At 47.3% G+C, this 17,140-nt stretch overlaps 1 protein-coding gene and 1 pseudogene across 4 annotated transcripts in view; both read right to left on the bottom strand.

The window, feature by feature from the left end:
* Positions 1–17,140, bottom strand: part of PPARD (peroxisome proliferator activated receptor delta) — an 81,473-nt gene that overhangs the window by 28,832 nt on the left and 35,501 nt on the right. The window lies entirely within an intron of this gene.
* On the bottom strand, positions 9,146–9,810 carry LOC132017206 (large ribosomal subunit protein eL19-like; annotated as a pseudogene).

Here is a 17,140-nt window from a genome sequence, read left to right as displayed (position 1 = left end):
ACAGGGATAACTTCCTGCAGTGTCTCTGCGGCTATTCCCTCCAGCTGAAATATACTTCCTCAGGGTTTTGCTCCCAGGTGAAAGTCAACCCAGCAATGGACCCATGAGCCAGACCCAGGTGACTGAAAGCTCCTCACCCCCTTCCTCGTCTTTGGAATGCGGGTTCTGTTTGCCTCTCCTGCTCCCCAGAGGCTGTTCCAAGGACACAGTCTTGAGATAGGGATGTGTTATTGAAAACACCTGCATGGTGTACATGACTGACTATAGTTAAAGTCTCCTGGTAAGATCTGGTGGGTGGGGTGCGGATCCATTTGTTTTGTTGCCACACAGATAAGCCCTGCAAGCAAGCTCCCTTCCCTTATTCAAACTGTCCGGTGCTAACCTGGAGTGGCCTGCCTCTTTCTTTGGCTCTGTCTGCCCTCTGCCCGAAGTGACACCTGACCACTCAGTTTAAAACCATCCCAGCCCACCCTCAGGTACTTCCATTTCTCTTCCTGCTTCAGTCTTCTCCACAGCTCTCACCACTATCTGGAATGGGGTGAGTACACCCTTATATATGTATATACATACATATACATATATGTAAGGTTTTTTTTTTAATTTTTTTTAAAGATTTTATTTATTTATTTGACAGACAGCGATCACAAATGGGCAGAGAGGCAGGCAGAGAAAGGGGAGGAAGCAGGCTCCCCACAGAGCAGAGAGCCCAATACGGGGCTCGATCCCAAAACCCTGGGATCATGACTTGAGCCAAAGACAGGGGCTTTAACTCACTGAGCCACCCAGGCGCCCCCATATATGTAAGTATTTCTAAAGACTTTTGTTTACTGATTGTCTTTACCCAAAAGAATATAAACCCCACAAGGCAAAAATTTTCACCTGTTAGAATCACACTGATCTTCAAGTCTTACAGCCATGACTGGCTGATAGTAACTGCTCAATAAATATGTACTGAATGAATGAATAACTTTTTATAATTGAAAAAAAGATTTCCATTCATGGCTGGGCCTGAAACAGCCTTGCAGAGATCTGGTCTCAGTTTCAGTTTTCCAGGGGTATCTGAGCCTGCTTTCCAGACCCTTCCAGTTAAGAGAGGAGCTCATCAGGACCACAACGAACTAGAAATGCAGTGTAGGGGAAGATAGGGAGTCCAGAATCAGCAGGCTGAGGGTACCTCATTGTGGTCCAGGCCAGCTCTTTTGCTAATCTGTCAGGTGACCTTGGAAGGCAGTGGTTCATTTTACTTGGCTTAATTTTCCCCCTGAGGAGTGAGTATTGGAGCATCTATCTCCTACCTCCTGTTGATTCTAAAATCCTCTCACTGAGCAGACCCCATGGGTAGTGGTCACTGGAAAATGGCTCAGGTCACTCATAGGCCTTGGCTCCTCTCAGGGCAGGGGTGGGGATGTGGTGACAAATCCTCCAGTGTTTACACTCCAATCATGGAGGAAGGTAGGCCTTTTCTACCACAACCTCAGGGAAAGCTGCACACAGATGGGGAAGGGGGTGGGGGAGAGTGGCTAAGTCCAGAGAAAGAAGAAACGGTTTCTGTTGGAGGCCTCAGAGAGGGTTCAAGGCTAAGGAGAGCTGGGTTAAGATCACTAAGAAATGATTTTAAAGGTAAAACATGCTCAAGAAAACATAGAATTCAGAGAAGAAAACAAAATCAAGGAGGGGGGAGACTGCTTTTTAACTATAGACTGAGGGCTGGTTGTTCTAGGTTGGGGAAATGCAGGGTGTTAGGCCCAGGAAGGGGGTGGATGGAGAGAAACACAAGCAGAGAGAGTGGCAGGGACCAGAGAAGGCTGGGGAAGGAGGTCATAGCCAAACCACAGCACGGAGAACCTCCCGCAGCTCTCATGTGGGGCCTATCCAACTTCTGCGTTAAGTGCACCATACAAAGTGTTTCTACATGCCAGGCATTACTGTAAGCTCCTTACATTAGTGACTCCTTGGGGCTTCGCAAGTGGGAACTAGGAAGCAGGTACTATTATCATTCCCATTTACCGATGACAAGACAGAGCAGGGAAGGGTGAAGTAATTTCCATGCCCAACGGAGCCAGGATCAGGACGCGGAGCCATGAGCCAGTCTGCCTTCAGGGTGGGAGCTCTCAGCCTCTCCACAGGACTGCTCCTCACCCCCAATCCTGAGCCCCTCTCATGCTAAAAAGGCTCCTGCAACCTGGCAGGTGAATCCATCCTCCAACAAACCTCCACTTCTGGTCCGGTCCATTTCCTGATCTCTGGTCACCAAGTCCTGACCTGCACCTCTCCCTCCCCTCAAGCCATCCTGTCCAGATGAGACCTCAGTTACCGAAGCAATTGTCACGGGACCGTCCTGACCCTCCTCCTCCTTCATTTATCATGCCCTCCTATTGTGTGGCTCCTAAAACCTCCAATGGTCAAGAAGAAGCTAGAATGTTGGAGTGGTAATACTTTAAACCTATCTTTTCTCCTACGTCAGTAAGGCGCCAAAGTTTCATGAGATGCTTTCCTCTAGGTGCTGTTCATTAACCTCTGGATAAGGCAACTGGACAAATTACAATGACTGCCCCAGTCCTGCTGAAATCCAGACCCCCAGCATGACTCCTTTCTGTCTGGAGGTGCAGATACAGGGGAGGGGAGGCGAGTAGAGTGTTAATTCAGGCCTATATGACAAGTGTACTCCCAGCTTGGTCTCTAATATGCTGTGTACCTCTGGGTGACCTTCTAACCTCTCTGTGCTCCCGTTTTCCCAACTGTGAGACGGGATTAGTATCCACATGCCGTCCTGAATGGAAGAAGCAAGGCTTGGGTAAGATATTCAATATGAAAAACATTTGTATTATACAATTTGCACACCAAAATATCAATGGTGGTGATCTCTTAGGAGTAATATTTGTTTCTTCTCTTATTGCTTATGTGATTTTTCTAAATTTTCTATATTGAACATGCACTATTCAGTAAGTAAAAAGAAAAAAAAAGGTTTTAAAAGTGTGGTCAAACACGAGACATCATTATTTTAGAGAAGCGAGATGAAGCAGAACAAGCTAAAGAAGTCAGTCTCATGATGTGACATTCTGGCACATTCTCTGCAGAACCCCAACCCCCACCAGAGCAGCAGACGGTACACATGTGGGGCCACGGCAGGATGGCCCTGACACCCCGCTGGGAGGGGATGGCAAGGGGTCCCTTCTCACATCTGCCACATACTCATTTCATTTAAGACAATGTACACAGCCAACACACGTTTGCCCAGTAACCCAACAACTACTAAGGGAAAACAGTCCGGAATGGGAGGGAGGAAGGAGAAGTGTGATGGTGGGGAGAGTAATAGTTTTTAGAAGTATGTAGTTGTAATTGTTTTTAAAAAGAGGCACCAAGGGGCGCCTGGGTGGCTCAGTGGGTTAAGCCTCTGCCTTCGGCTCAGGTCATGATCCCAGGGTCCTGGGATCAAGTCCCGCATTGGGCTCTCTGCTCAGCAGGGGGCCTGCTTCTCTCTCTCTCTCTCTCTCTCTCTCTCTCTCTCTCTGCCTCTCTGCCTACTTGTGATCTCTATCAAATAAACAAATAAAATATTTAAAAAAAATAAAAAAATAAAAACAGGCATCAATGTCTTTTGCAAGGGAGCCGAGGAGAGCCAGGAGTCTCCTTTAAAACTTCTTGCTTTCTCCCTAACAAAAGCTCTGGATCTCACTTGAGTGAAACCAGCTTGGGAACTAGGGGTGAATATGGACACCAGAGGAGGCAAAGCTTATCTGGTGTTGGATCTCAAAGACATTTTCAGAACTTGCTCTCTGTTCTCCCTGTCCTTTTCCTTCTTTTAAAGATTTATTATTTACTTGAGAGAGAAAAGGGGCAGAGGAAGAGAATCCCAAGTAGACTCTCCTCCCTGAGCAGGGAGCCCAACATGGGGTTCAATCTCATGACCCAGAGATCATGACCTGAGCTGAAACCAAGAGTCGGACGCTTCATGGACCGAGCCGCCCAGGTGCCATCCCCCACCTTTGGCGCTTTCAAGTGCACACCTATGTGGTTGCTCTCTAAGGTCCTAGATAAGGGCTCATTTAACAAATATTTGAAAAGCATGAAGCCCCCGCAAAGAGGAAACCAGAACCAGAGGTAAAGGAATGAAAGTGCAAATCAAACAAGAGTCTTCAAGTCTCAGGAACACCAGTACATCCTTTTTCAAGGAGATTGGAGAGTCAGAAAACCGGCCACACCCTCACCTTCCAATTTGCATTATCGTTTGGGCAGCAGCTTCTGGATTGTACGCCTGCACGACAGACAGCCTTCAGAGCTCTCAGTGGGAAAGCTGGTCAAAAAAAAAATCTGCTGTCTCACTTCTCAGGACTCAGAGCCAGGACGAGGGATGCGCAGGACAAGATGGGGAAATACCGGGCGTGGAGAGACAGAAGGACGGCACCTGGGGAATTCATCCAGAGAGCGGAAGGCCTCACATGTCGGGTCATGTCAGGCTCCCAGTGTGGATTTCTGCCCTATCTGGCAGGAGGAAGACAGAACTCTCTTGGAAAGAATCAGGTGAAGTACTACCACTGTTCCCTGAGTGCTACCGACAGTGATGACAGGGAGTCCTGTCTATAAACACCGCTGTTCCTCTGGGGTTCTCTCCAGGGGGACCCTCTGTCCCTGCCGACCTGGCTGCCGGAGCCCTAAGGGATCTCTCCAAGATGCAGGGCCCAGGGAGGCCATCAGCTGAGGTAGAAGAACTCCCCAGAATTCCCCTCTGGGCCCACAAGGCACAGCTTGTTCCTGGTTAGGTCACAGTGGCCCTGCCCTGGATTTGGCCACTTCCCGGGAGGCCTGTGAAGATGAACAACTCAAGGAGAAGCAGCAGGAACTCAGGAAGGCTGATTCTCCTGGACTCTTAGCTCCACAGCAATAGGACAACAGGGTCCTGACACACCATATCCTGCCTGAGCCGGAGCCACTGTTTACCTCATAACAACTGCTCACTGGAAGGGCATGAAGAACAGACATTACTCACCACGTGCTCTGGTGCTACTTGCTTTGGAGAGAGCTAACTGGGAAGTGGTGGGCTGCCAGAGCAGAGGGCCACAGAGAAGCCCCAGAGTACTCCAGAGTCACTGTGGCAGCCTTCCTTGAGAACCTCCACCCAACTCCTAGGGCGTCCAGAGCACGCAGGCAGTGTCTCCCCACCCACAGTGACCTGCTTGGCAAGGTTCTGCACACCTTTCCCCCATTAATACTTCCTGTCTCCATCCCCACCCCCAGGAACCCAGGCGGGCTGAGGGAATACCCCTCCACCCATCTCGACTGCCCTTGGAATTCACGGGCCAGTCTGGGGATCCTGGGCGCTGACCCCAGCATAAGCCAAGGCTGGGTATGTGAAACCTGCACCTCCCTGTCTAGGAAGGGGGTGCTGGAACAGCGCCAGGGCCTCACCTTTGTAACATCCATACAAAAGCTTTTATTCCAAAGGTGGCTGAGGAGAGTCCAAGAGCCCGTCTAGCAGCTTACCTGAGTTGCCCACGCCTTCCTACAGCACAGTCTGCCACGTGCCAGAGAGGTGCCTCTCTTTTCCCTCTTGCCTCGGATCCTGCAAGGGCTGGTGCCCTGCTGTGTTCTGAGCAGCACTACCGAGTTGCCTGGTGCCACCAAAAGAATGATGGGGTGCCTCGGAGGCAGCAGACTGTCATCAAGGACAAGGGCAGGGTTCTGGTTCAGCTTGGGAATCCTGGCTCTGCCACTCACTAGCTGAGTGGCCTTAGGCAAATTGCTTCACCTCTCTGAGTAGCTTTTTCCTTTTACGTTTTTTATGTTTAACTACTCACCCCAGAGCAATGATGTAATTTGCCTACGGTTTTGGGGAGAGATGGCTGTAGAGCTTGGTCCCCCACCCCAGTTTCCTGGCTTCCAGGGCCTTGTTGACAACACCGAGATGCTTCTGAGTAGCAGGTGCAATTGACAGAGAAACACATTGGTGAAAGGTTACTTCCAAAGTGCTCTGCCTTACAACAAAAGCAGCCTTCCCAGCCAGCAGTTTAACTAGGTGATTCAAGTTAGCATCACCTTTACTGGGGCCAACTGGGGCCATCACGCTGCCTGATGTGGAGCAACAGGAAGCACTCATTACCTATGTGGGTTTGCCCAAAAAATGATAACTGGAAATCTATTCGCAAGGAAATGACCAAACAAATATGGAATGTGGGCAATCGATGACACAGTGTTAAGCAAATGCACAGACTGTTAGCACCTGATGAATCTTAGTGAAGGAAGTAAGAGATGTTCACCACACTCTTCTTTCAACTCACCTGAGGCTTGGACCTTTTATTAAATGAAAAACAGAGAGGAAAAAGGCTGTTCTGCCTTCAGCTCACCCATGACTCTCAACAGAGACTTGGATGTATCGTGTTCCATTGTCATGTATTGTGTATCGTGTATCCAGTGTCGGGAATATAAAAATTCAGGCTTCTCTGCTTGTCATGCAAAGCTTGGCACAATAACGATCTCACAGGGTTTTTGAAGCTCATCTTCCACAAAACTCTAAACCGTGAACCACCGTCAGCCACAGCTGTTTACACACTGCTTCCAGACAGCCAGCCATTAGCTGGAAACCCATTTATTGAGCCAACAACTTTCATGAAGTATTCTCTAAGGGTCATGCACCCACCTTGGGTAAAGGCACCAAACCAGGCCCCAGAGGCATTATAATGGACCAGACTTGGTGGCTGCCCTGTGGAGCTTACCTGGTAGGGAACCACACAATAGGTGGCACAAGAGTTGACTTTTGTCAAATGCTGCCCTGTGATCTCATTCTCTCTCTCTTTTTTTGAGTAGGCTCCACACCCAGCATGGAGCCCAATGTGGGGCTTGAACTCATGACCCTGAGATCAAGACCTGAGCCAAGGTCAAGTCAGATGCTTAACCAACTGAGCCACCCTGACTTGTGATAACTCTTGACTGTACTTCCATACAAAACTTCCTTCTCAACATTCTTGGGAAATTTATGTTTTATTTAATCCCCAAACTTGAGAAACATCAACTGAAAAGTTAGGAAAATAGGAAAAGTATGATAATCCTCTGATGAAAATTAAAGCTTAACAATCAATCTAGAGATGTTACTGGTTTGAAAGACTCCACTGACTTCAAGTCAAAGCAGGAGCAAGAAGCTAACATGCAGAGTTGAAGGTTAAGGCTGGCATCTCGGAACCAGGACAGGAGTGTGAAGGGGAGAAGTGGTCACAATCTAATTGAGTTTTGCTTGTAGCCACTGCCATGCTGTATGTGTGCGTTTATGGCCCCGTCTGTCATTAATGGTGAGTCGTTCTTGTAAATATGTATTAATATATTTAAATACATAGTATGTACAAATCCTACTAGTACATTCTAAGAAATAAGTCTAGAAGCAAAGAAAGCCCTTAAATTGGCAATTTTGACACATGATTTTGTGTAGTGCTCTTAATTTTGTTAGGAGATCCACCTGTTAGGTTATTCAAATACTACTAAACTACTCAGTAATGTTCACTGACATTTTCCAGTGTCTATTTGATATGGGAGACATCGCTTCTCGGCCTTTTGGCTAAGATCAAGTGTATTTAATATGGGAGAAATACAGACAAAATATATGAGTATTGTGGAATTCTAAGGACACAAAGTCAGAAATGGACCTAAAATCTGAATTAATAAAGCATCACTGATTAGTAAAAGCAGTAATTAAATCAAAATTGGGGCAAGCAAAGTACTTTCATCACTACAAAAGGAAATGAGCCTATATGAAGTAACGTGTACCTTGATTTCCAACTTGAAGATGCTTTTGGAAACTGCTTAACAAACAAATAAACAAAAAACAATCTGAATTGGGGTGCCTGGGTAGCTCAGTCAGTGAAGCATCTGCCTTTGGCTCGGGTCATGATTCCAGGGTCCTGGGATTGAATCCCACATGGGGCTCCCTGATCAGCAGGGAGTCTGCTTCTCCCTCTCCTTCTGCCTACTGCTCGCCCTGCTTGTGCTCTCTCTGCCAAATAAACAAGTAAAATCTAAACAAACAAACAAAAGAAATGGGCAAAAGACTGAACAGATACTTCACTAAAGAAGATAAATAGATGACAAGCACACAAAAAGATGCTCAACATCCTTAATCATTAGGGAAAAGCAAATTAAAACCAGTGAGAGACCACTACATACCTACTGGAATTGCCAAAATGAAACAAAAAGTGACAACACTAAGTGCTGATAGGGTAAAGAGCAACTGAACTCTCATACATTGCTGGCAAGGATTCAAAATGGCATAGTCACTGTGAGAAAGAGATTGCCAGATAAATATATTCTTACCATAGATCTAGCAATCCACTTCAAGGTATTTACCTAAGTGAAATGAAAATCTTTGTTCAAACCAGCATACGAATGCTTTTTCAAAACTGTCAGGAACTGAAAACTGAAAGGTCCCTCAAGTGAAGAATGGATAAACAAACTTACTAGGGACTACTATTCAACAATAAAAAGGAACAAATGAATGCAGTAGCAACAGATGAATTGCAATACATTGTGCTAAGTGAAAGGTAAAAAAATGCTATGTACTTTATGACTCCATTCATATGACATTCTGCAAAAGGCAGAACTATAGGAACAGACAATGGAGTAGGAGTAAATAATATGGGGAGGTTTGACTATGAAGGAGTAGGCCAAGGGAATGTTATTGTTTTGAGGGGGTAACTGCACAGTTCTTTACCTGAATCATGGTGGTGGTTCATAACTATAAATTTGCCAAAACTCACAGAAGTGCACACCAAAATGGGTGAATTTTAGTGTCTGGAAACTTAGAAATAAAAATTTATAATTCTCTAAGAATGACTTTTAAATATTAAATGTTTGTAGTATTATCCTTAAGTCATTCCATTATTTCTATCTGGCATTCATTTTGTGAATGAATGTTCTCATCCTTTAGCATTTTCTCTGATCAAATATCTAGATTGGGTAGAGATCACTTTTACATGTTAATAAAATATATAGTCTTGTCACAATATAGTGTTCCTCATAATAATAAACCCTGCATTTAATATTATGCTTTTTCATTTTTTACAGAAAACGTCGAAACTTTTACCACAGAAAAATAAATCAGATTATGGCCTCTCGTTTTGTTTTTTTTTTTAAGCAGATAAAAGTTTGTTTATTGAATAACTGATCTGTCTTATTGCTGAGGCCACTGTGTACAGACAAAAAAAGAGGGAGTTTTATTTCTTGGTCTCTTCCTTCTTGGACAGAGTCTTGATGATTTCCGCCTTCTTGGCCTGAAGTCGCTCTTCATGGCACTTGAGAGCCTCCTTGGTCTTTGATCTGCGGGCCTCAGCCTGGTCAGCCAGAAGCTTCTTGCGAGCCTTGTCTGCCTTCAGCTTGTGGATGTGTTCCATGAGAATCTGCTTGTTTTTGAACACATTACCCTTCACTTCCATGTACAGGCTATGATATGTGTGGCAATCAATCTTCTTAGATTCATGCTATCTTCTGAGCAGCCGGCGCAGAATCCTCATCCTCCTCATCCAGGTTACCTTCTTGGGCATTCGAGTACTGGCAGTACCTTTCCTCTTACCAATGCCCATATGCCTGCCCTTCCGACGGGCCAAAGTGTTCTTCCGGCACCGAGCCTGGGAATGGACAGTCACAGGCTTCCGGATTATCAGCCCATCTTTGATCAGTTTTCGGATCTGCTGATGGGAATTGGCATTGGCAATTTCATTGGTCTCGTTGGGGTACAACCAGACCTTCTTTTTGCCACAGTGGAGGACACTGGAGGCAAGCCTCTTCTGAAGCCTGAGTGTATTCATCGTGGCTGCCGCAGCGCCGAAAGAAAAAACCTGACCTCTCATTCTTATTAAAAACTCATACATGTGAAAAATGACAAGTGTTTCTACCCTACAATCCAGTAATCATACCACTGGGTATTTACCCAAAGAATACAAAAACAGTAATTCAAAAGGAAACATGCATTGATGTATGTTTACAGCAGCATTATTTACAACAGCCAAATCATGGAAGCAGCCTAAGTGACCATCAAGTGATGAATGGATAAAGAAGATGTGGTATATATACATATAATGGAATATTACTCAGTCGTAGAATGAAATCTTGCCATTTGCAACATTTGGTGGAGCTAGAGAGTGTGATGCTAAGTGAAATAAGCCAGACAGAGAAAGAAAAATACCATACGATCTCACTCACTGTGTGGAATTTAAGAAACAAAAAAACCAAACAAATGAAAGAAAGAGAGGGCGAGAGAAACAAACCATGAAACAGACTCTTAACTACAGAGAACAAACTGGTGGTGACCAGAAAGGAAGTGGGGGGGGGGGGGGGTGCCGAAACAGATGAAGGGAATTAAAGCGCGCACTTGTCACAATGAGCACGGAGTAATGTGTAGAATTGCTGAATCACTATATATTGTACACCTGAAACTAATATAACACTGTATGTTAACTATGCTGGAATTAAAATTTAAAACTTAATAATTTTTTTTAAAAAATGACTAAAAACTAATAAATGAAATGTTATGAAAGATACAGAATAACTTATGATTTGGGGAATTCTTAGGAAACTCAATTCCTGGTTCCCAAATCCTGAAAAGTTAGGAGACATTGGGAATTCGGAAGCACCAGAATCTTGACACTTTGCCAGGTAGGCTTTGCTAAGACCCCACCAACCTAGCAACCTCCCACCCACCTCTAGCCAGAGCCCCTCTACTAAAAAATTGTTTACAGGATTGATTTGGGAACTCTGTGCACCAGCACTGACCTAGACTCACTCCTACAGGGGGATGTCAAAAGGAGTAAGTCAGAGACTGCCCCTGAAGACAGCGAGCACACACAAGCTGTGTGACGGAGGCCACATGGGAGGTGGACACTTCTGACAAAGAAATATTTCTAACTCGGGATGAGCAGGGATCGTTTTGGAGTAGTTGCTATGGTCCTTCTTCCAAGAGAGTCAGAAAGTTCGGAAAGGCACTCCCAGGGAAGGACAAGTGAGGAGGCAAAGCAGCTGAAAACACAGAGCAGCTCTGGGAACAGAGGGGTTCCCCACTTTGGCTGGGGAGTCCGCCTCTCTGATGGACAGATAAGGGGCCCCAATATGGATGGCCCTGACTTCCTACTTACTAAGTGGGACTTAATTCTGAGGCAAGGGGGAGGGCAGAAGCAGAGAAGTGCTTTGGTTCCAATGCCTGTAAGACCAGAGAGAGGCTGAGAGACTTTCACTAGGGGGTTTCTGAAACAACACAGTGAGAGAGGGTGAGGGTCTGAACTCTCAACTCTCAGTCCTTCCAAATACAACATTGTGTTCAACCAGAACTTTCCAGCACATTGGGCTCTCTGCCTCTGGGCCTCCGCACAGGTTGTTCCTTCCAACTGGGACACTTCAACTTTCTTAACCTAACTAATATCTCCTCATCCTTCAAATCTCAGCGAATAGACAATTTCCTCAGAAAAGCCTCCTGCGGTGTGCTCCTAAGTCCCTGTATTTCCGCAAGCACAGCCCTTCCACACTTTCCGGCTACTGCATTTTACTCACTGATTTATTCTGGGGATATGCTATTTATTTGCTCCTTTCCCTACTCTGTAACAGGAATATAACACACCTAGGGTCACGGGGTATGGTTTGCATTAATCTTCCACATGTAGCCCCGCTAAGTCTTACATTTCTCAACAAGATCATCACTCAGTTCAAGATCCCAAACATTTCCAGCACCCCAGAAGGTTCTTCAGGCCCCTTCCCAGTCAGGAACCACTAGTCTGATCCATACCAACACCAACCAGTTTTGCCTGTCACGCACACAGTGTCTCCAGGCTGCAGTGTGAGCACCCACAGAGTTGTTCTGCTGCTCTCTGGACACCAAAAGGGCTGAGCACAAAGCAGGCCTGTGAGCATCTGCTAACTGAATGATGAGATCAGGCTAGACGGGGAAGCAAGAGTGCCCGGGGCCCCGAGCCCCAGCCAATGTTTGCAACTCCAAGCCTCTGCTCATGCCTGCAATGTCCTCCCTTCTTTATTGGTCTCATTCCTACCCCCACCTCTTGTAGAGGTTTGGCTCAAGTCCCACTCCTTTTGGGGAAGCTTGCCCCAAGGCATCCTCCACCCACCACACTCATTCCGCAGATGCTGCTTCCCAAGACCTTTCCGGGCACATATGTATGAACCTCTCAATACTGCTCCCCAAACAACTGGGAGGGCAGATGCTGTTTTACTCTTCATTAAACAAGAACCAACCTCTCTAGCCTCCTCACTGCTCACAGAGTATCCTGAGCTGCAAAAAATTTCTTCCGGTCTGTCTTCCCCCTAGGGCTAGGAGGATCACACCAGAAAACAGCTGGAAAATTATTGGCTATATGTACAACAAAAAAGATTGAAAAAAAAAAAAAAGAATGCAGTGGATCTGTACCTACTGATGGGGAAAAGAAGTAAAAGACATACTTAAGCAAAGAGCCAGGTGTCCAAACAATTTCTATGCTCCCCACTGACACAGGGGATAGGAGGAGGAAGAGGAGAAATACCATACACTTGAGTCTGTGCCTGGAAAATTCTGGAAGAATACACAAGAAACCGAATACCCTTACTTGTACCCCCCCCAGGGAGTGGGGCTGCGGTCCCACAGCCATTCAGCCGCTTTTGGTCCTATAACTGTCTCACCCATCGGCAGGGTATTTTTATATAAACAGACATTTTAACATAAAAACAAGGTAAAATGACTGAAGTTCATCCTGAGGGTAAACTGAGGACAGCCTGGAGACAACCAAACTCAGGCCCCAGACTCCGGGCAAACACCACAACAGGCCTGGCAGCAGAATTTCAGCACAAGTCAGCCTACAGCCTGTGGGCTCACCTGTGCCAACCCCTGGGGCCTTGGGAGGAGCAGCATCTGATGCAGTGTTACCTTCTGATTAGCAGCCCAAAGCTAGGAGCTCAGAGCGTAGGGCCACATCAGGCAAAGTGCTGCCCACCCTGCTGTGTGGCTCAAACAGGTCTGGGCCTCAGAGGAGCCTGGCTTCCCCATCTCCCAATGAACATACACATGCAAGGTTGGGAGAAGCCACCTAAGGGGGAGGGGCAGAAGGACAAGGGTCCCCAGGGGGTTTCTGGGCTTCCTGGCTCTTCCAGAGGTGGGAGAGAAGACTGCAGCAACCTTTCTGCAAGGCCTGTCTCTTTCTCTCATCTGCCGGGCCACCCATTCTGAAGCCTTATCCTTGACTTTGAGGAATTACAGGAGCTTCAAGGTCAACCAAGAAACTCCAGCTGCCAGATGAGCAGTGAGGTGGGTTCCATTATCACCTTCCTGGTTTATGTTTGGGTGGCCTCTTGGTTGACATCTCAACCTTGAAGTCAGACTCCCTGAGCTATTCCCTCATCCCCTCAGGAGCCCCCAAGATCCAAACAGTCCAGGTACCCAGTGAACCAAGTACTGTCCATCCAAGTGCCCAGTATCTCCTGGTTCACCTCAACTGAATGACTACAACAATCTTCTAAAAGGGTCCCCTGTCTCCATTCTTTGCCCCCTCCCCAGTCTGCAGCCAGAGTGACTTTTGAAATCACAAACTGAATCACATCTACTTCCGTGCTTAGGACTCCTCAAAAACTTTCTGCTGCCCCAAGAATGAACTCAAGCTCCTGGCTGGGCCGTACAAGGCCCTTCTTGATCTGGGCTCTGCCTCTCTCTCCAGTCTTTCTAGGGACTGCCCACTCTGCTGCTGGCTCTTCCTTCAACAGCCTTTAAAATGATGGCCCTCCCCTCATGCTCCTCCCTGGTTTTGTCCCGCTGGCTCCCCTCCTTGCTGCACAAACCATCACTGTTATTTTCACACAGTGACCACATCCTTAGATCTCCGTCCCCGGCTTCTCACCTGCTGACTGCCTCAACAGCACACAGAGGCCTCACAGGACCCCGTCACGCCTCCCAAACCCAGTGATCCCTGGGTCAGGCCCCAGGCAACCCTGCCCCTCATGCCCAGTAGGCAACAAGTGCTCATGTCCTCTCCGGCTACCTCCCCCTGCAACTCCTCCCACACTCCTTGTCCCTGTCAGTGGGACGCCACCCTGGGTCACACGGGCTCAAACATCAGCATCAGGTCCTCCCTCACTACTGACTCTTCAACTGTCCTTTGTCCCCTTTCCCTGACTTTGCTGGCTCAGGCCCTGGACTCCACCACCCGGAACTACCCCCAGGTGCTCCCTTGTTGCAGTCCAGACTCCATCCTCCTGCCAGGGACATTTCTTAAGTCCGGACATAATCTGTCACAGCCCTGCTCACAAATCTCCTGGAGCTCACTGTGCAGAAAAAAGAAAATCCAACTCCTTCCTGTGGCATCCAAGGCCTCCCACGCCCTGGCCCCAATCTATCGTTCCAGGCACCATGGGGAAAAGCAGTCACAAGAACCAATGTGGGCCAAGTGCTTCCCACGTGCCTCTTAATCTCTGTAACAACCAGGATGACAATTTGGCAGATGAGGAAACCGAGGAGGGCCGAGTTAAGTCACTTGCCCAGGGTCACAGTGAAGCTCATAAGGAGTGTGCTTGGTCATAAATGTCAACCTTTTAACCCATTAGTAATCCCTGAAAGATTACATCCTTAAGGGCCAGAATACACCTTTAAAAATAATCTTGGCAGCAAGCTTCTTAGGGGCCTCCCTGAATTCCCAAAGGGAACTGGGTAAGGGGTGGCAGAGGAGAGAGGGCCAGTGGTATCCCTGAGATCAAAATCAAAGAGACCACAGGTCAGAGAGGCACCTGTTTACTTCATGAGGATGAAATAATCATGCTTATCTTATGGGACCGGGAGGATTTTACTCCTCTCAAGGTTTCATTTGATGACAAGCTGCCAGGGACACAGCAGAGAGTAGCCAATGCCAGGGGGCTGGTGAGGAAGACCCCTCCCGATGTCCACCCTGTTCCCGGAGCGAGCGGGCAATGTGCCTGCCCCTAGCCTCTAACTGCCTGTGGGCCTGCAACCTGGATCTCTGATGGGTGGCCTCAGCCCAGAGCTTCCCACTCAGCTGTCAACTGTTCCCACTTCCTCAGGTCCTAAGGGCTGTTGCTGGGGCCAGAATGAAGGGGCAAAAACAACTCCGGCGATGATGACCACGCTGGTAATGGCAATACAAGCGAGAGTGAGCAGAGGAGAGGGCACAGAAGAAGGCTGGCGTGACAAACTCAGGAGAATGCCTGGGCCCGGCAGGCATGTGAGGTGTGGGAGGTGTGCTTGCTTGTGCCTTCCTCCATGCCACCCCTCTTTTTCTATGACCCCATGCTGGCTATGCTTGTTGACATATCTGTGTCTCCCCTCTGGAACAGGGATGTCCTGGCCTGTCCTAATAACTAGCAAACTGTAGGTGCTAAATTCATGCTAAATGAATCGTGGCAGACTCTACTTACAAGTCATTAACCCTATATCCACTCTCCCCTTTCCTCTTAGTTATAGAATCTGGATTTTATTTCAGGTAGAGACATGTCCAGCTAAAAGACTTCTCAACCTCCCCTGCAGCTATGGGAGGCCAAAGAGGGAAGTGGAAGCTATTGGGGAGGGAGAGGGAGGCTTCCAAGAAAGCTCCTGAAGAAGGAGAAAGACAGCTTGGCATTGTCTTTTCTGTTTCCCCTCACCACCCTCCTTCCTGGAAACCTGACTTGATGGCTGGAGCTCCGCAGCCATCTTAGACCATGATGCAGGTCTGGGCTTGGAAGCCACACACTAAGGATGGCAGAACAGAGAGGCTGGCCCTAGACAGGCTTCTCCAGATTTCTTTTAAAAACATAACAGAAAATAAACTTCTACTGGTCTAAGCCACTGCTCTTTCTGATCTCTGCTTACCAACTGCCAAATGCAATTTGCAACTGATTCATGAATAAGCCAATTAAACATGTTTTCTTAACTTACTCATCGCTGACTTGCAGTTCAAAGGCCAGTCACCACCTCTAACCTCTCTGGCCCTTGCAACACAACAACGATTTGCCATTAATTTGGGATACCAGGGAGATAGAGGGACAGAAACAATACAAGGATGAGGTGGTACAAGGTGGTAGGGAATAAAGGTGGCAGCAGGAAGGGGAGCAGGAAAATGAGGGGCAGAAAAGAGAGGGATGTGGGGGGAAGGATGTGGAAGGGTAGGAACAGAGGGCAAAGTGTGTTAGAGAAAAGGAAAGGGGAAGACGAGAAGCAGGGCAGAGACCATATAGGGAAGGGGAAGGGAATGGTGTCAAGATGTGCTGCGACAGCAGTCACCATTTAGAGAGCACGCGCTGTGGCCTGGGCATTGTGCCAGACATGGATGATCCTCTCTAATCCTCATCCCCCTGAGGTCTGTGCTATCATGCCCATTTTACAAATGAGGTAACTGTGGCTCTGAGATATTAAATAATTTCCCCTCAGTCACAGAAAGTGGTAGAGGCAGAAGACATTCCTGATGTAGGCTTAAAAGGGAGGGAGGGGAGATGTCACTCTTCCCTCTTTCTTTCTCTATCTTGCTGCCTGGGATGCAGATGTGACATCTAGGCCCATGACAGCCATGCTGAACAACAGTCACACCCTAAGAATGACAGAGCAAGGAACGGGAAGGAGCTTGGGTCCTTTATGACTTAGTGGAGCTTCCACACCTACCTCAGACTACAGACTACCTAACCCACTTGGAGTCCCTATCCATAAATCCACCTGTAACAACTTCAGACCTCAATTTGCTCAATTTCCCCCCAATCCTCAGTAACAGATTCCAAGGCCCACTCCCAGAGATCCTGATTCAGCAATCACTTTGAGATGTACTCTCCTAGAAAAATGGAGTCAGATTAGTAAAGGCAAAGGAACAATCTGAGAGTCTGCAGGAAAATCCTTGATGCCTCAAAAGCAGCAATTGCTGGCTGCTGATCTGCCCCCAGGAGACCAGCAAGTGCCACTGTAAAACTAACCTGCCATTATGTAAAGAAATGGAATGAAGGACAAGTTCATAAAGACACATTTGGGGCCATTCCTCAGAAACCTAAAAGGTGGCCCTAGTCATCTCAGACCAGTCTGTAACAGTGCTAGCAAATCACCCAAGAAAAAAATACACTGATGGTCCAAACCGCCCAAAGCAGAACAGCTAGGCTGTTGTGAGGGCCAGCTTTGCACAGAGCAGCACCACTCCAAATTGGTCTCCCATTATCGCCTGCAGAT

Source organism: Mustela nigripes, chromosome 5 (genome assembly GCF_022355385.1).
Source record: "Mustela nigripes isolate SB6536 chromosome 5, MUSNIG.SB6536, whole genome shotgun sequence".
In the NCBI taxonomy this organism is placed as follows: Eukaryota; Metazoa; Chordata; class Mammalia; order Carnivora; family Mustelidae; genus Mustela; species Mustela nigripes.
This window is presented reverse-complemented; position numbering and strand designations above follow the sequence as displayed.